Below are 21,133 nucleotides of genomic sequence, written 5' to 3'. Positions count from 1 at the left end.
TGAAGGATCAGAATAACCCAGAGTATGCTGCTCTAGCTTCTGTAAAGTGTTTTTTGGAAAAAATTCCATGAAAGTGGGCAGTAAAAATCATTTTTGGAATTACATCCAGCACAACAGAACAAGACATAAAAATAACTTGTATAACTGTTGGAAATGACAAGATAGCTATCCTTATTTATAGACAATTTGATTGTAAATCTAGAAAGTTCAAGGAAAAGAATAAAAAAATTATTTTGTAATTTACCCTATGTTGCAAAATAAACATTTAAAAATCAGTAGTCTTCCTAAACACTATTAATAACTGTATAGAAAAAAATTATTGAGAAGTATTCTGCTGCCAATAGGTGCCCATATATAAAAACTCAGAAATGATCTTTTAAAAAGTTTGTAAGGCTTATAATGAAGAAAAATCTAACATTTTACAGACATAGAGAACTTGAGACAATGGAGATTATGATCCCGGTGAGAGGATTATCTATTTTAAAGAAGTCTTAATTTATTTCTAATTTATAGATTTAATGGAAGCCCAATCAAAATCTCTATGGGACTTAAAAAAAAAAAGAAATTGATGAACCCATTCTAAGGATCATCTGGAGACAATAGTTTTAAAGTATGTGAAAATAAAGAGTATTTGTTGGGACCTTGCCTTATTAAATTTTTCAGTATAGTCTGAAGTTCTAAAGGTGAAAACAGTGAACATCAGTGAATTTGCAGACAGGAAGTTACAGACAATTCCTAGAAGAAACACAAATGGGAAAAAATGTGAAAAAAGCCCAACATCACTAATAATTTTGTAAATTAAAACAGTGAAATACCTTTTTTGTTTTTTGTAGGGGCCTAACAAGTTAGCAAAGATTTTGAAAAGTGAATAAAATTAATGCAAAACTGTTAATAATTATTTATTGACACTTATCAACTGACAATACTTATTGATAGGTTTCTTTTTGATAAGCAATTTAACAGTAAGTAGTAAGGATATTTTAAAAGTTTTTAACTGTTGACTTTTAAATTCTACCTTCTAGACTTTACCTAAGAAAGTAATTACATTTAAAGATTTTATAAAAGTATGCTCATTGCACACTAATAGCAAAACCTTGGAAATATCTAAATGTTCAACAAAGGAGAACAAATAAATAAAATATGGAATAGCCATGAAACAGGATAGTATTCTGAACCTGAAAACATTGAGTGAAAAAGTAATATATCCAATTGTATATAGAGTAAAATCAATACCATATAAAATGGATTGGAAACACCCCAAAAGGAAAATGATTCCTATTTCTGGTAAGATTTTGGATGATTTTTATTTATCCCTGTATGTTATCTGAATTAAAAAATATATAGTTACATGAAAGACTCCCATAAGGAAAAAATTAAGTAATGAAAGGAAAATAGATAATATGAAAGAAATTTAATAAAATGAACCAACATCACATTTTCTTGGGTTTTTTTTTTTTTAACTTTTGATTAAGTCAAATGGCTGTGAGAACTGGACTTTTCCTCACCAAACTAGTTTTGGTCTTTAATAGTTGTCAGTAATTTTGAAATTTGATATATGAGTGAAAGCTATTTAGAACTGGTACATTTTTATGTAAATGCTAGGACTGGTGGTTCTGTAATTATTTGTGATTTATTTTCAAGTAATAATCCAGGCAGTAAATTGGCTTGAGGATCCAGTCTGAAGAATGGCAGAGCAAGTAATTGTTGGCATGTGGAAAAGCTATGGCCACCACCACCATGACTTCTTGATGGGGTTTTTGATCTTTCTCTTGAACTAGGAAAGTCAAGACTCTGGGCCTTATTTCTAGAGCACGAGTCCTCAGACCCATCAGCATCACCTGGGAGTGCTTGCTTAAAATGCAGGTCTACCGGTCCAACCCTACACCTGTTGTAGACTCTCCTGCAGTAAAATTGGTAAATTGTGTCACAAGAAGCTTCCTGGGAGCAATTATAAAGTTTCTGGTAGCCACATTTAAAAAGGAAAAGAAACAAGATTAAATTAACGTTAATGTGTTTTATTTAACACAAAAGATCAAGAATATTACCATTTCAATATGCAAATAAATATTCAAGTTGCTAGTGAGATATTTTACATGGTTTTGCTCTTGCTAAGTCTTTAAAATGAAGTGTGCATTTTACACTTACAGCCCATCATAATTCAGACACTAAATTTTCATTGGAAGTACTTGATCTGTATTCAGATTTATAAAATCGATATTTGAAAAAGTGGATTTGCACACCCAAGTAGATCCAAACATACTTAAATGCACTTGGGTATTAGTAAGTCCTCTGCACAGTAGCCTCCAGTGATCCTCCAGTGCAGTGGGAATAAAGGGCAACTTCCCACACTGACACCCAAGGTCTTAGCCCTCTGGTCTTTGGTTCTGCCCTGATTTCATCTGCCACTCCCCTTGCTCCAACACTCTAATCCACCCTCATCACACTGGCCTTCTAGGTTCCATAAACACTCCAGACACATTCCTGCCTCAGGACCCTGGTCTCGCCGTCCCTGTGATTGAGAAGGCTTCTCCCCAGATATGCACGTAGCTAATTCCCTCATCTTCCACATCAGCTAATAAACCACTCCCCTCCAGCCTCCAGCATGAGTCTGCATGGTGGGAATGCAGTAGATCTTTGGCTTTTCCTACATCTGAGGGCAAAGTTTAGGAAAGGAGATGAACTGCATTAAGATGTCTGCTTTCCAGACAACAGAGTTGGCGCCGAGTACCTTCCTTCGATCCTCCTTGAATAAATGATGACACAACATGTCTTTTTTTTCTGGACATAAAATCATGCCTTGCTAGAATATGGTGTGTAGGGCTGACGTGGCTTCCTTAATCTGTCAGTGACAGAGGATGAGCAAGGTCAGATTAGAACTCATTACCACAAGACCACACGTCCTATGTGGAGACACCCGATTGCCTTCCCCTCTAAGACATAAGAGAAAATGTCACGTGAAATCTTATGTCTCACTTTTCAGGCAGGCATACATCCTGCTGTTATACATTATTTAAACAGCTGCTGAGAAATTCTACTTTTGCAGGATCTGCTGAGAATTCACTTTGACCTTGAACTTGATATGTAGCTATTGTCAGAGCAATTTCCCAGGTGACCAGAAGCATCTGGTGTTGAAATGAGCCCAGACTCAAGAGCCGATTTGACAGTTTGCCATCTCCCTGTTGTTTTGACGTTTGAGTACCACACAGTGGTAGAGTAACCATGTGGAAAGGAAGGAGGAGATGAGAAGTTTCTGATGGGCACAGCATCCATGAAATGCTGATAAGTCTCTGAGAGGGACGTTTGTGAGCATGAGGAGACTGCCATGGAGACACGTATGGGAAGGAACAGCCACCATCTGACAGGCGACTGCTGACCTATGGTGGGTCTCTAATGAGCATAAGAATTTCAGGGTTTCCCTGAGACTGGCATTTGTGCAAAGAATTTGCACTGATATAATGGACCGGGTGAAATCATGGGTCCTAAAGTCCTAACTTCTGCTCTGTCACTAACTCATTATTAAATCTTATTCACAAAATATGGGCATTGCAGAAATTATAATTCAAATGCCTTACACAGAGAGGCAGGTAAAGTCAATGAATGAGGATGCCAAGTTCAGCAACTACTCACCTCCAGACATTGTTGCCATGAAAGAATGCTGCACTCTAGTTCTTTGGACTTTCCCCAGAAAGCTGGGAATCCAGATTTTATATGAGAGCTCCACATTTTTAAAGCTGGACAACTAATTCAAACTTTCAAATATACGGTGCAGCCCCAACAAAACGCGTTAGAGAGAATGAATAGATTCTCTCGGTTTCCAGTGTGTGCAAACAAAGTCCTTCCTTTATCCTATGAGAAACTAAGGACAAGAAAAGTAATATAGCTGTCCAAGATCAGCTTGCTTTAACGAACGTTTACTGAGCACCAAATGTACGCCTCCAGGCAAGATAACCTGTAAAGATCTTTACTGGATAAAATTTCACTGTAAGACCAAGCCATTCCTGTTTTTTCCCCCGAGCCTGTATTTATACCTGTAAATGAAACAGAGGGAGAGTTATCTCCACAGATAACTGAGAGCAAATGACTTTGTAATAAGTGCTTTGAAATGAGTTAGTTTCAAATAAGTGTTAGTTGAATAACATCAAATGTTAAAATTGAAAATTGCTGGTTGATCCTTCTTTTTGCCATTCAGCATCAGCTTTGCAGGGAGAGGGCTTTGGAGGTGAGGAGGGGGACGGGAAGGCAGAGGAGAGGAAGGGAAGAGAGTCTGGTCTGCTGCAAGCTTTGCAAGCTTTATGCAAGCTTCATACCTGTGTCACCGTCAGCAAGTTATTCCTTTCTGCTGAGCCACGATATTTTTACTTTCTGAAAATCCCTCTTGTCACTTATGGGTCACTTGGGAGGAATCGACATCTTTACTGTATTAAGTCTTTATTATGATGTTTATTCAGATCCCCTTTCAAGTACTTCCATGGGGTTTCTTAGTTCTATCCATCGGAGTCTTGCATTTATTTTATTATGCAATATTTGCATTATGGTGTAGCTCTAAGTATTTTGTCATTTCTATTGTTATCATCACATGCATTCACTCAAGAAATATTTACTTACTATTTATCATGTGCCAAGCCCTGAGCAAAGCACTGGACGTTTACTAAAACACAAGACATACAGAACTCCCTACCTGAGTGGAATTTATATTCTAATCAGGCAGAGAGCAAAGAAACACAATAAATCGGCCAAATGTAAAGCACATTAGAAGGCATGTGGCTATGGAGAAAAATAGAGCAGGGGGAAGGCACATGGAATGCCAGGTGAGGGCAGTGAGAGTTCGATTTTAAATTCATTTTAAACACTGAGCATCTAGGGAAGGTGTCACTGTGAAGGTGACCCGAGGAAGGGAGGGAGAACACTGATGAGAAAGTAGCATGTCTGGCATAGCGAGTGGAAAGAACACAGGCAATGGACAACCGTATTCCTGCCATGTGTGCCGGCATCACAGAGCCTAGCGCCATGGGAACAGATGGGAAATGGGAGAAAGTACTAGAAAGAGTCAGGCAGGTAAAGGGGGAGACAGTGGGCTACTGTGAGGACTTCGGGTTATTTTTCCAAATGATAAATTTATGAAACCCAAATTTGGACTCATTTCTACTTAATTCTCTATTTGCAATTCTTTTTCCCTTGGCCTCCTTTTCTTCCTTTACCTCTGTCATCAGACAGCTTAATAAAATCGCCTTTATATCGCACAGATAGAAAAGAACACAGCCTCTGAAAGCACAGTCTCTGGGGTTGAGTTCTGGCTTCCCCACTTTTTAGCAGTGGGACCTTGGGTCTGTCACTTCTCTGTGCCCTTGGCTGCCTACCTGGGAGAAATGGTGACTAGAAGCATGGCTCTAGTCACCTCTCATGGCTGGTTGTAAGGGTGGTGTGGAGCACTTCAACAGTGGCTAGCACATAGCTAGTCCTCAAAACCTGTTTGTTGTTCTGCTGGTTTGAAAGCTATGTATTGATTGTATTTCTATTCCTTTAACATGTATATACACTGTTAATTTTTAAACACACATATTTTTTAATAATGTGAAAAGTTATTTGATATTTCTTCCTCCTCTTGACCACCACAAAACCTAACATTCTTTACCCTCCCCTTAAACTTTTATTTGTGATTGTTATTTAGAATTTGGTTTTAAAAAACATGCTTTTTTTGGCCGTCATCAGATTATTAAGCTTAGCAATATATTGTGATTCTTTTCTGGACTTGTCCTGTGTTTTCCCTGGGTTCCTCTTTCTTCTTGATTTAGTGCATTTATTTTTTGCCAGTTTTTTTTTTCTTTTAATGAAGGTCTTTGGGCATTTGAACTCTGCTTTTTTTTTTTTTTTAATTTAAATGTTTTTATTCCCATGTATGGTAAATACTGTCTCCTAATAAAAAAACCAATGACACTGTCTTTCAATCTGTCAAACTTACTAAAAAATTCATGTGTTTCTTTTCTTTATCACGTGTTGACATGGTATAGGATGCAGGATGTAAAAATCGATTTAACAGACATTATTAAATAACTTCACACATATGCAGAATCTTGGATAAATGGTTAAAATTACAGATGAACATTAAATGTGGGCACATGGATATTTCACGTCCACCAATGGGTTTAACAGAAAATGTGTTTGCACTGATTTCTGGTAACAACTTGCTCTCTGTGAATCTTTAAATACCCAATTCCAAATCTTCTAGCTCCTGGAGAAGGGCTTTCTCTTTTTGAATTTTCTCCAGCTGATTTTTTTCCAGCTGCTTTCCAGCTGCTGCTTGTTCTTTCAGTTGTTCAATTGCTTTCAGTTTCTTCTTTAGGTTCTTGATTTTTTTGTCTATTTCAGGGTCTCCAGAGGTGGACTGCGAGATAGTATTTCGTGGTGTGCTCTGTGGGGCAGGAGTAGGTGCCAAATCTGGACTCTTCTCATTCCTTGCTTCCTGTTTTGCAGCTTTCTTAGCCTCATGCTTCCTTTGATTTTTAAGGGCTGTTTTTGATAATGGCTTATCATTTCCTGTGAACTCTGCTTTTATAACTAGATAGGCTTTTATTTTGTTCTAACTTGTGAATAAAGTTTTAGCGGGATATAAAATTCTGTAATACCTATAAGGCCTCCTGGAAGTTCTCAGACCTCATTGGACATCACTGACTTTTTAAAAAAATGCCATCTATCAATTACAAGATCACGAAATGGTTCTGAGCACTGCAGTAGAGATAGGCAGGTGTAAGGTTGTCAATATCTGGGATTTCTCCAGTTTGTTTCCACTTCGTTTCTGTGTTGGTTGTTGTTGATGGAATCAGATAGTGTAAACATTGTAGCTTGGATAACACCCTTCCTCCTATGAAGGAATATGGGCAGTATTTGTTCTCTGTGTTGATTCACCTTTTATTTCTCTAGTAACATTGCACTTTTGAAGGTATCTGTATTTATATGGACTCTGAATAAAAAGAATTTATATGTTCAGAAGAAAAAAGTATTTTGAATACATAATTTGATTGCCTTTTGGCCTCTTCTGCTAGTAAATATGCTATAAATTTAATTCTCATTCCTTTGTAAGTAATTTTTCTATTTTCTCTGGCAAGGTGTAGATGGCCTTTATAATCCTTGATTTTCTACGTTTCACTAGTTATATCACTACTTATCCTGCTTCTGATTTATAGTGACTTCTGATCTGTTCACAGGTCTGTTGCTAGGAATAAATAAAATAACCAGGGCCCTGCTTACCTCTCTCTGTTCGTCTTCATGTCACCTTTCCCCACTCCCCACATTCCCACCACACAGACCCTTCTTAGATGTCTAAAGGTCCTCCTCTCTTACAGTCTTGACACATCTTATCGGTTTTGGCCTGAAAACTCCCTTCTACATCTTCTCCTGAAACCTCCTATTTATCTTTCAGGTCCCAGCTTAAGTACCCCTTCCTTGGAGATGCCTACTCTGAATCCCCTGACCAGTCTAGAGACCACAGCACATTCTCTCAGGGAACTCCACACACTTCCCTTGTAGCTTGTGTCAAAATACTCAGAAAAAGATATTCCTTGTATATCTGCCTCTTCCTCTATATTCTAAGCTCCATGAAGACAGGGGCTGGGCTTAACTTCTTCCCACAGCTCCCTAGTACTCGACTTGTGCAAGTCTTGTGCTTCGCAGAAGCAGATGTCAAGACAGGGTTAGACAGGCAAGAGATTGCTTAGGGGAAATACCGTGAAGGATAAAGGGGAGAGGGGGCAGAAACTGGTAGAGAGAATTAGGAAGAGGGGGAAAGGAAGGGTTGAATAGGAAGAGTGTCAGACTGCAGCACCGTTTTGAGAAAATCTGGGCCAGGCCAGTGTGGGGTCCCCAAGCAAAAGTTGCTCCTTAGAGAAATCCTGTCTTGGGCAAGAATCTCCAGCACTGGTCACCCACCCCCCCCCCCGCCCCAGCCCTGCCGGCGCTGGGCGCAGCATTGACTGGGAACAGTCCAGAGAAGTGGGGCTTGGACATGTTTGCCACAGCAGATCTGGAGCTGTGACAGCTCAGCTGGGAGTGCCAGGCAACAATGCTCCCACAAAAGGTTTTCTCGAGGGAGGTCCTTCCACGGGCTCCAGACCGGTATGGTTTCTGGCATGGATCCACCGTTCGGTGGCTCCCTCAAATCAGTGTCTACGTTGCAATGCCTGGACCTTGTGCATGTGACCTTATTTGGAGAAAGGGTCTTTGCTGATATAATTACAAGAATGAAGGATCCTGAGATGTGATTGACAGCTGCATGAGGCTGATGACCGCTGGGTCGGGTGGTACAGACACAGAACGTAATCATCATCCTGGGAGATCCTTCAAAAATGTGGCTCTTGATTATGCTGTTTATCCCAGGCAACATGATGTGTGTGTGTGTGTGTGTGTGTGTGTGTGTGTGTGTGTGTATGTACATGCTCACAGGCACACCTAAAATCTTACTGAAGGAATATCTGAAAAATGCAAACTTTTTGCACCCAGCAACTGCCTCAGCTGGCTCCCTGGGCAGCCAGTTCCTTTCTCCAGACCTGTCTGGCTTTCTTCCTCTCTCTCACCTCTTTTACGCCCTCAAAATCCTGTGGGAAGATCAAACAGTTCAATAAAGAAAGAAGTAACTACCACTGACTCTTGCAATCACTGACTGATTTCAATGTCTTTTATTTTTGAAGAGAAACTTCTCTAGACAGTGATTCTCAGTTTAGGCCGCCTCTGTGTGTCTGTGGGCTTGTATTTCCAAGCTCTCTCTTCTCTAAAAGTTATTGTCCAAGGAGCTGCTGTGACCCAGGGGGACTGTCCCATTTGGTCTTTCAGATGTGTTGGGCTAGGGAAATCCTGAAAACAGTCTGTGAGCATTGATATGCTTCCTTATGGTCATACGACGATGATCATAGGGACATTCATGCTCACGTACAGCTCTGTGAGGTGATTCACACAGAGTCGGCAGAATGCTGTCTTTCCAGGAGGCCATTACTCATAAGTTCTGTCCTTTAGAGGAATACAGTTACGCAAATAACAAAAAAGTGACCCATTTAGAAACACATCTGCTTTGGGAAGCCAATTTGCCAGAAATGTGTCTGGTGTTATATTGCCTATCCTGTTTTACAGATGAAAAGAAATCTGTGTCTTGTGGCTTTGCTGAGCCTTGGTTACTATTAACTATTAATGAGATGGGACTTGGAAAAATTTCCAGTTTCACTTAGAGTCTTGCATAGCATGATGTTTCTCCTTTGACCTCATTTACCCTAAAAGCGTTAAACAGACTAGAATGTCTGCATCAGGGCCTCCTTACTTTTGAAAAGGCGTTCCTTTTTTCCCCTCAAAGGATCACATCCTATTGGCTCACATTGCAGAATATTACAAAGCTTTCCCCTAGGACCAGCTTCTGTAAATAGAAGCTCCGTGGGTAGTTGTCACCTTGGCAGTATGTGTCTGCTCTTAGTCCCGGGAGGTCATTGCTTCAATAGCCTTTATGATGCCAACCTTTTGCTTATTAACATTTTCTTTAATGAAAGATGGAGGCTCTTCTGTTGATCTAGATCTCCTTCGAGTACTTTCATTATCCTTCTCATTAGCCAGCATTTTGGACAGGAGTCCTGAGAATTAGGTTTGAAATGGAGGACAAAAAATAAATAGAGAAGGAAGTAATCAACATTATAATGACTTTTGGTTGCCAGTCAGCATTCTGAAGTTAAAAAAAAAAAACATAATTAATTATCAGTGTTGCTGTGTATGGACACTTCGTATTCCGCGTGCTTCATTCATTTATTGTGTTGATTCTTTAGCTCTTATTTCTTTACAGTTATCACCACACACATAAGTCCCACTAAGATGAAACTATAGCACTTTAAAAGATGTTTATGTTGTAAGAAACAGCAACATTCTTGGATCAAATAATACTATTTTACATTTGTGTAGTGCATGAATAGTTACAGAGCATTTCCCCATTCGTTGCCCTACATTGTCCTAAGAGCAATCTTGTCTTACGGAGTGCTGTCTTGTGTCATGATAGATAGTGTGTGAGCTTTGCAGTGAAGTGGCCCTGAGTTGTAATTCTATCTCTGTCACTTTCTAGACGTAGGATTGATATGGACTGAATGTTTGTGTCCCTTCATAATCCATATGTTGAAGCCTTAACCCCTCAGTGTGGCTGTAGTAGGAGATGGAGCCTCTGAGGAACTAATTGATTGTGGTCATAAGGATGGGCTCTGACCTGATAGATTAATGTCCATATGAGGTGAAACACTAGAGAGTACTCTCTCTCTCTCATCTCTCTCTCTCTCTCTCGCTCTCTCATTCTTTCTGTCTCTCTGTCTCTCTCTTTCTCGCTCTGTCTCCATGCACACGAAGGAAGGCCACGTGAGGACATAGCTAGAAGGTGGCTGTCTAAAAGCCAGGAAGAGAGGTCTCACCAGGAACCGAATTTTCTGGCACCTTGATCATGGGCTCCCAGCTTCCAGAACTGTGAGAAAATTAATTTCTGTTGTATAAGCCACCTAGCCTCTGGTATTTTGTTATGGCAGCCTGAGCTGAGTCATACAAGGATCTTGGACACATTAACAAATATCTGAGCCACTTCCGTATCATAGAGACCTGGAATTTCAGGTCATGGTGCCTCAGAGTCATTCCTTCAGTGTTCTGTTTAATGGTCAACTCCTCAGAGAGGCTTTCATTCTCTAAGCAGCGGCCGCTATCACACCCTACCTCCCACCTTGTTTTCTTTTTCTCCCTAGGCCACATCCACTTGACATCATATTACTTTGTTTATTTCTTTATGCATGTGTACCTCTCTTACCAGAATACAGGCATCATGAATGGAGGCCCTTGGTCTGCTTTGGTTTTTGCTGTATCTTTATAACCTAGAAGAGGGCCTGGCTCATAGTAGTAGCCAATAAATGCTTGTTAAATACATAGGTTTCTGGGGGGATTAATGGAATGCATATGTATCTAATCTTAGAAGGTATTTTTCTCATAGTAGGTCCTCAAATGATGGTAACCATGATTAAAAGGATGGCATATGAACACATATTTTACACTTACATTTTATCAAAAGGCATTTACTTAATTCCTCCCTATATGCTAGTCACCAAACTAAGACATGCAAACAAGTCCAAGGTCATACAATTAATTAGAACCTGATAAAGTTTAGATCATTTGGGAGTACCCAAATCTTTTGGAGGTTTGATCTAATCTTGCCAGTAATAATCTGTCTGCTCACCTCTATCATCTAAGCTGAAAATATAGTTAAATTATTTTATTTTGTTACTAGTTCCCATCTGCGAAATGAAAGAGAATAGGCAGAAAAGAATTTCAAGTCAATTAGAAAAATTTTTTGTGTATTGAAAGATTTGTGGTTGTTACAACAACATAATGATGTGGTTAATGGGAAAATGCCAGATGACATAATAGAAAGATGTAATTTGAAAAAATAAGCATGTGGAAATTTATTGGGGTGGCTACACAAAGGAGAATGTTGATGCCCCCCAAGAGAGGTCACAGATTCTCGATTCTCTAAGGTCCACAAAAACATAGAACTGCTCTCAGACCTGCCGGAATCACAATTTTGCCAGGCATAAGACATTGAGAAGCTTTATTTTGCTATTCTCTTAGGGATTTGGAAGGGTTTAATACCTCATGGGGTACCCATCCGCCAATCCCCATTCCTTTGTACCTCACCTTTTCAAAAACTCTGGCTACAAGTCCATCTGCTCACAAGGAGTGAGTAATGAATGTACACTACTCCAGTACATTCTTGGGTGTTTGCCAAAAGATTAGGTAAATCAAAGATCCGTTTTCTAGGCCAATGAGAGAACAGTTTGGAGATACTGAGAATTGATCCAGGAGTCTAACATCTGTCCAGTAAGAGGTCCCAGAGAGGTCAAAAGCAACTGCAAAAGATTAAATATGGCCACAAATCCTTTGCAGCTCTTCCCATTGAGATATAGAGTCTGTTTCCTTATTCTTGAATCTAGGTTGTTCTTGTCACTTGCTTTGACCAATACAAAATGATGGGGACAATGTGTGACTTCATTTAGACTCTAGGAATCCCTGAAGTTTCCATGTCTGTCCTCTTAGACTGTTGCGTTGAGACTCCCATGTGATGAAGAAGCTCAGGTGGAGAGAGCGTTCCAGTTGAGCCCAGCCCTGGTTGACTTGCCAGCTGAAAGCAACTGAATGAGTGACCTCAGGCAAGGTCAACAAAAGAACCACCCGGCTAATCCACAGTTATGAGAAATAATGAAATGTTGTTTTAAGCCATGAAGTTTGGAGGTGTTTTGTTATGTTGTGACAGACAACTATTAGAGCAACAATAGAGATGAGAAAAACAAGAGGAGAAAATATATCTGAAGAAAATATATCTGACATGGTGAAGAATGACATGTCTTCTTGAGTGTTGAACAGGATGAATTTTTTTAAAAGGACTTATATCTGGATACATCTTAATGTATCCACTATCAAATCTCTTAAGATGAAAAAAAAAAAACAACCCTGAAAGTGTCCAGAGCAGAAAACAAACAGACAAAAACACCCCCAACCCTGCCTTGCTTTCCTAAGACTTGTCATTGGCAGCACTGGATGTTAGAATAAAAGGAGACATAATTATCCAAGTCCTGATTTAAAATAATTTTGATCCTAGAATTCCATACAACATTTAAGTGCAAGAGCAAGAGAAAGAAAATTTAGGACCTGCTAGAACCCAGAAAGTTTACCAGCCACATGCATTCTCTGAAAGATTTACTCAAGGATATATTGCAGCAAACTGAAAAATGAATCAGAGAAAGAGTAAAACCTGAGATATAAGAAGTTGACAGGTAAACAAAACCAGTGAAACACAGAGTTACCGTATTAATCTTTGATGCATAATATGGAAAACAATTCATAGTAACTTATCTGGAACTAAAGTCCCATAGTTTATGACCTGACACATTGTGGGATTGGTAAAGTGATTGAGTGTTAAGTTTCTTTTCCTGTTTAAGGAAAATATAAATACTGATTTATTTCATGTAACTATAGAAGAATATAGATTTTGATATGTCTTTTAAAAATGTAAAGGCAGTGCTGGTAAAAGAGAAATAGGATGCATAAGCTTCTAAACCACTAGAGATAAAAATTTATACCACCACCCAAAAACCCCACTTGCTAGTTAATAGAAAATATAAAATAACCTAAAAAGAATACATCTAAACATATCAATGTTGCCCTAATTATGGATGGATGAATTTCACACAGATGCTTGGATTGGGGATTATGTGTGGGATACTACAATTTAGCTCAATATTGGGTACAATGGAAAGATTTAAAATGATACAGACAATCTAACAGTAGAGAAAAAGAATATGATCTGCTGGGTCTTCAAATTCAACATATTAGACAGAATGTGTATGCTTATCTTGAGCCCCTCTCACAGCTCCATTAAAGAGAAGGGAAAAGAAGGCATAACCCTACAAAGAAAATAGTAGTTTTCTGAAGCTAGAAATCAGAGAGAAAAGTGGTAATTTGCTTGACCAACCAGAGAGCGAGTGTGGGCATGGGAGCCTGGGTAGAATCTTTGAAACAGCTGACTCATCATGAAAAACCTGAGATTTGGTATTAGGTACCTGTAAATGTTGAATCATCATGAAAAACCTGAGAATTTGGTATTAGGTACCTATAAATGTTGCAGATATCAGAAGGCTCAAAAGAAGGAGAATGGTTAAAGCAATTGGGTTCCAAGAGGCCCTCCTTGCTCCACACGTCCAGCTGACTTCCCAGATGTTAATATAACACGAGATTTATTCTCAGGCGAGGATGAACCAAAGGGATTCTGAAGTGGGCACCCCAAGTTCAAAGTGTGAATACCGTACTGAAAATGGAGGATTAAGTGAGCATCACCCATTGAATGGTGAAAATTCTAGAACATTTTTTTTTTTAAATGCTTGTAACTCTTAGTTAATTTTCTCTGGTTTCTGGGATATTGACCAGCCCAAGATCTATAGATATTGTCAGTTGATGGTTCCACCCATGGAGAGGTAATTTCTCTTTTTTCTCCCTCCCTCCCCCAATCAACATAAACTGAGTTTATGTCAGCTTGTAATAGTACCTCACTTTGAGTATGAATGGGTAGTAAATAAATAATAATCAAGAGAATTATCTAGCATGAAAGATCGAGGCCCAAACAAACAAATGGTATAAAGGTGCTTATAGGAAGCAGAGACAAGTATAGGGAGAAGAAGAAAATTCAATTAACTATAATTCATATTCCTGGAAAATATGTGAAGAATAGCATTCATGAAAAAAACAAAATATATATATAAAGAGAACATTTAGAAAAACAGAGAACCTCTGAAAATTAAAAATAAAATAGTGGAAATTATGGGTCATAGTCTCCGAAGATAGTAAATATGGACAAAAGGAAAGATCTCTACTCCTAACCCCAAAGAATTGACCATATAGAAATGAAAGAAAGAGTTATGTATTAAAAAGGAAATGAAAATGAAATTAGGACCATTAGAAATGAATGGCAAATTTGTGGGGTTGACTATAACAACCTTCAGAGGAAAATTTATATCTTCAAATGTATTTATTTTTCCTTCTTGTCTCACAGAAAAACTACATTTCCCAGAGACCTCTGCAGTAAGGTGGAACCACGTGACTGAATCCTGGCCGGTGGAATATGGGAAGAAGTAATTATGCTCCTTACACGCCCGATCTCTGAAGCAGCCTGTTCTCCAAAACTTCCATACTTATTCTTAATTTCTCTCTCTCTCTCTTTTCTCATTAATTGGCCAGATGAAGGGATTCAGTCGAGGCAAGTCACGAGTGCCAGTAAATATTACCCTTGCTTCTGTTGCTGCTGAGCCTGTTCTCGCTTTCCAAGTGGTGATGGTAGTGTGGGGCCATTATTTAACCCTGGTTATTCAGTGCTCTTAACTCCAGGCTGACAGAATACCTAGAAGCTTAGTATAAAGCTAACAACATATCTGAAGTTCTTAACTTAGGGCGCAGTAGCTTGGAAAGCTATCTTTATCACAAGCTGAAATGCTCTGTGTGTCATTCTTTTCGAGAGGTTGAAGCAATTATTTATTCATTCGTCCGTTCATTTTCATATCCGGCAAATACTTTTTAAACATCTGCCTATCGAATGTACTATCCTGGGAATGGAGACAGACAGGTTTCATGCTTGAATAAGAGAGACAACTAAATAAATACATACCATAATAAAAACATAAATTGTACTTAGTATTATGGTTAGTGGTCGTGTTAATTAATATTAGGAAGAAGCCACTCTTTAAGGAGATTCTTCTTTGAGGATGGTCAGGGAAAACCTCTGATAGCATAAAGAGTGAGAACGTGAGGATCCTACAAAAAAGCTCTGCCAGGTGAAGGACTTGGGCTTCCATTTTGAGTCTTTTAGTTTTAAAAAGTCTTTTGGGCTTTTGATGGAGAATAGATTAGAGCAGGTATTAAGTAACTGGTAATAAATGTGAAGAGACAGGACGATTTATGAGAAAATATTTTTGTAATCCATTAACATGTAATGTCATATAAGAATTTCTCCTACCCAGGATATTTTAGTAAAATAATTTTCAATCCCAAGCTTGCCAACAATGATCTTGTTATGACCTGTTTGGAAGGGTCTTGCTTTTGGAGAGACTGCATTTTTGTGGTAGAAAAAAACAATTTTACTTTCAAGAAATATTATTTACTGGGTCTGATTATTTTAAGTGGCAAAACATCCTTGGGCTTATCTGAGGATGAAATGTCTCACTGAATTTTGTGATTTGTGTGTGATTTGATGAGAAAGTTTTATTCCAATGAGGAGAATAAATGAACTATTTTTGTTCTCTTATTAGTTTACATTAGAGACTATTAAAATAAACCGTGCTATTCTGACTACTGCCATTGTATTAGAACAAAGAGTATTCTTTGTTCCTTATATTATTAGGGCGTGTTTGGTAAAGAAAGGAATCAATAGTAATTTTCTCTGAATATATTTAAAAAAATAAATAGAAGGTACTTTGCCAACAGAGAGAGAACTAAGAATGCCTGCTTATTTAGTTTTAAAAAAAATGGCTCGTGTCCTAAAAATGGGCCCTGTGGCTGATTCTTCTGTAAGCATGGATAATACTTTGGATTGAACACTATTTGACTATTTGATTCTGGTTGGAATCTCTGTGAAGTCATTGGTGTGTGGTTTTATGCAGTCTGGCTGGGTTGGGAGGTCTCGAAATAGGGATCCTATGCCCCCTTCTTTTCCCAACTCCACTGCCATTATGGTGACCTGAGGCAGACCTTCTATGACAACCTCTTATGACAGTAGCAATTCACATGCTAACCCATGGAAATGAGTTCACAGGGCAGAGGAGTCATTTGACTATGGGACTGTTACATACAATGATGGGGAGGGGTGAGTTTTCTTGCGATCTTGCCAGAACTACAACTCACTGAAAATGTGATTGGATTTTGCTTCACGTCTTGTCTACTTTTTACATGAGATCTGTATTAGATTTGGTTCAGTGGGTTTTATGTTAGATTTGGTTCATGAGTATAGAAAATATAGGTTGAAGCTAATAATAAAAATATACAGTCTTTGATTGCATTCACAATTTTGTTAAAAAATATTTTCCATCAGACATTTAACAGTTTATTCTTGCTTGTGTTTAATTCAAATTCTTGGTCTCTGGAGGTGCTTATAATTAAGCAAATGGCCATCTGTTTTTGTTTGTTTGTTTGTTTTTAGACAGACGTTCATCCACTGAAGCATTGTTGAGGCTGTTTCTGGCTCGAGGCTCTTGGGATTGAAGCAGGAAAACTTGTTACTCTTGTCCAGGGACCTGGCCCTCCTCTGTGGTTTTTGGTGTATTGCTATAGAGAATAGCAGTGTATCAGAAGGCGGGCTTCAAAAAAAGTACCAGAACTAAAGGATACCAGTAAGTGTCTGGTTTTGTTTTTTTCATTGAAGTGTCTGTGTTTATGTTGTTATTACCATTTTTTCTGACTTTATTTCAAATTAAATAGTCCATCAAAAATTTTTTTTGTAGTTAACATTTGGGGTCCTCTTTTTTTTTTGTTGTTCTTGGCAGGAAAGTATTATTCTGCGTTTTTAGACTTGCTTCTTTTATGTAACTCAGGTAAAATGATTGTTCTGAAAGGCAATGGTTTGGAGATATTGGGTGGTAATAAGTGATACAGAAATAGGGTATCTTTTTGGGCTCCTATTTATTTCTCCGGGTTTTTAAAAATAAATGCAGAGGGCAATTAAATACTGAGACACTTTTAGTTGTAATTACAAATGCAAATAGATCACAGATAGGAACTTTTTAAATGTGTTGTTCTCTAACCATCAAGAAGGACTCTGCACATTCATGTATTCCTATAGCTCACTTTCCCATCTGTCCTTAGGTTCATGTACCTGCTGAATGTTTACTGGTTTTCCCTAAAAGGATTAAGAAATTAAGGGTAGTGTTCTCTTTCAACAAAGAATGGCCAGTGACCCTTTGGTCCTATTTCAGATTTGTTCAAACCCTTGTTGTTTGCAAGCCATCAACATTAAATTACATTTCGGTCATCATCACTGTCTTATTCTAGCTTATATTCATCATTCCAGAAAGAAACACTTTACTCGTCAGCAGGCACTCCCCATGTCAGCTTCCCTCCCTGCCCTTGGCAATTATTAATCTATTTTTTTTGTCTCTGGATTTTTATGTTCTGGACACCTCAAACAAATAGAATCATAACATATGTGACATTTTGTGTCACTTAAGATAGTGTTTTTAAGATTAATGCATACTGTAGCATGTGTGGTAAATTTTATGGCATGTGAATTCTATCTCAATAAAAAAATGTACATAAAAGCCATGGAACTTGGTTAAATAAAAAACCTTGCCATTCAGACAGGGGGCATCAACTGTATGAAAGTATTTACTCAAAATTAATATGCAAATGTATAATTCTTGTTTTCTAGGTTACCTCTAACTTCATGATTTGCCTTTTCCCCTACATATTAAAAATGGATTTGAAATAACTCTCTTTCTGCCACATCAACCTTGCAATACCTTCTCTTGAACACCTACTGTTCATCTTTGCTTCTTTGGGAAACTAGATCATTAAAACGATCCTAAGGCAGAATAAGTTGTGGACAAACCTGTCCACTCAGAGTTGAGTGCTGGGGTTTATATTTTTGATAAAAAGTGTGTGATGTATGACTTTCTTGGCTCAGTTTCTTCTGTCATAAAATAGGGACGGTAATAATCCTTCCAGAGGGTGGTTGTGAGGTGTAAATGAGTGTTTAGAGTAGTGCAGAGAACACAGTATGTCTTCAGTTTTTTAAAAGAATTTATTTATTTGGTAGAGAGAGAGAGAGCAAGCATAAGCAGGGGGAGTGGCAGAGGGAGAGGGAGAGGCAGGCTCCCCACCAAGCAGGGAGCCCGATGTGCAGCTCGATCCCAGGACCCTGGGATCATGACCTGAGTCAAAGGCAGACACTTAACGACTGAGCCACCCAGGGGCCCCCACGGTACGTTTTCATATGATATAAGTGATTATTACTCTTATTGGAGCTGATGTTTATACCAGTGATAGTGTCCAGTCGTACATGCTTAAAGAACGAGAAGTTTTGCAGTAATGATTATAAATATTCAACAGAAGTGGAAAGGTCTCTATTAATTCCTGCCTTATAGATTAGAATTCTGCATATATGGCTAATGAGGTTCAGCTTTGGATGTTTATTCGTGGTGAGCACTGTGGCCATATGACTCATGGAGAGCATAATGGAAATATAGATATTGAGCAGGGAGAAGCTATTGAATGAAAATAAAAGTAATTCAACTCAGCTTTGTTTGCGGTAAAGTGTCAGTAAAGAGGTTGGAAAGAATTTGATGTTCAGATTAAAGTCATCAATAACCAGAATTACTCAAATGCCTAAAAGCAGGAGCAACTTTATAAGACGCATAAAATTCCAAATTCTTCTTCAGATTGGTAAATGGATTGCTTTTATCTAATGTTGAGATATGAAACAATCACATGAAAATTTTAATTATTTGCAGATTTTCCAACATTTTTAACTGAGAATTTAAACTACTGACCTTTTATCCATAAGAAGCTTATTGCATGTAATAGTTATATAATATTTCACTTATTAATAAATGTAATAAAATTAGAAGAACAAATTAACACTGCTATTGTCATCAAATACATTCTGTGTAAAAAATAATTTTATATCTTTAAATGAAGTTATATATTTTTTAATAGTAGCCTAATAGTAATAAGATACCTGAATGGGACATTTTTGGTTTACAAAGTGATTTTATATCTATTTTATATATACATACTTGGATCTTAGCAGGACCCTGAATGTACATATTAATACAAAAATTTTTTTTTTTAGTTAAGATTTTTATTTATTTATTTGAGAGAAAGTGAGAGAGTGCACAGGCATGGGGGTAGGCTTGGGGAACAGAGGGAGAAGCACACTCTCCACTGAGCAGGGAGCCTGACCCGAAACTTGATTTCCAGGACCCTGGGATCATGACTCGAACCAAAGACAGATGCTTAACTGACTGAGCCACCCAGGCACTCTGATTTACAAAAGTTTATTAAGGGCTTATTGTAAGCTATATACCATTTGAAGTTCTCAAGCTACATTAAACAAAATACTGTAGATAAACATTCCCGGCTGCTGTGGTCTGAATGTTTATGTCCCCCTAAAATTTACATGTTGGCATCCTACCCTCAAGATGATGGCATTAGCAGGTGGGGCCTTTGGAAGGTGGTTAGGTCATGAGGGTAGAGCCCTCAGGATTGGATGAGTGCCCTTGTAAAAGAGACTTCAGAGACAGCTTGTACATTCCACCATGGGAAGACAAAGCAAAAAGGCATTGTCCATGAGGAAGTGGGATCTCACCAGATACCAAATCTGCTGTCGTATGATTTTGGACTTCTCAGGAGTGAAGTGGTGTAGTGGTGAAGTCCAGATGTGCTGCTTATAATCCGGGAGGGCTCTGTGCTATGCAAAACTTGCTCAAGGATCAGAACCAGTCTGGGGTGGGGTGCTTGGGTGGTGCAGTCGGTTAAGCAATGGACCCTTGATTTCAGCTCAGGTTGTGATCTCAGGATCCTGAGATGGAACCCTGCGTTGGGCTCCATGCTGAGCAGGGAGGCTGCTTGAGATTCTCTCTCCTTCTCCCTCTGCCCCTTCCCGCACTCTCTCTCTTTCTCCAATAAATAAATCTTAAAAAAAAAGTCTAGGGTCCCGGTCTGAAAACAAAACAGGTGGATTCTGAGGCCTCATCTCATCCCTACTAATCAGACTCTCCCAGGGGAAACGCCTGGGAATCTGCATTTTTACTAACTGCATCAATCTTGTCTCATAAAGCAAACTCGAGAAGGCCGAAACTAGCAGGATGGGGTCATCTAGCTCTTCCCCAAATCTGGGTCTCCATAAAATTACAGACACTGTACTATAATTTGAGAAAAGTACCTAAGTTTAAAAAGTTTTCTTAGAAAAATCACCAGTAAACATGAAAAATGGACCCATTTCTTCCAGGTTACTTCAGCATTTTTAGGGAAATTCTTACCTGCATTTACCTAGGATATAAAATTGCTATTTACACAGAGCATAATAATGATCATTGTACATTCTCACTTTTTTCTTTTTCAACAGAAAGATAGAATAAAAAATTAGATGGCTTGCATGTTTCTTCATTTTACTGAATTTTTTACAACTTTGAGAATGATTTCATGAAATATGGGCAAATATAAAAAGTAATGTTCCCTAATGACTGAATCTTATTCTCATTTTTTCCCCACTACTGCCTGATGAGATGCAATTTTTGTAACGGTCCTTTGCAAAAGTTTCTCTGCCAGCTTTTGTTTTGAAGCAAAGAGATATAAATTATGGGACAGAATATTTCTAGGACATCCTTCCCCAGCATGCCCTCAGAAACAAATATAATTTTAATGGGTATCCATGGAGTTTTGTAGAGCAAAATTTAATTTAAAAATATACCATGAAGGCTTGCTACAACCCATCATCCAGTTTTATTCTTCGTCTGCTCTCTACTGTAAATGAGGTTGTGGTATAAGCTGTAAAATTATTTTTACCTTCTTATTTTTGGCCCCAGGATCTAATAACATCTTTAAAAAG

Source organism: Eumetopias jubatus, unplaced genomic scaffold (genome assembly GCF_037043125.1).
Source record: "Eumetopias jubatus isolate StellerSeaLion01/CBP00866 unplaced genomic scaffold, mEumJub1_p1.0 scaffold_3, whole genome shotgun sequence".
NCBI classification, from domain to species: Eukaryota; Metazoa; Chordata; class Mammalia; order Carnivora; family Otariidae; genus Eumetopias; species Eumetopias jubatus.
Note: the sequence above shows the minus strand (reverse complement) of the source record.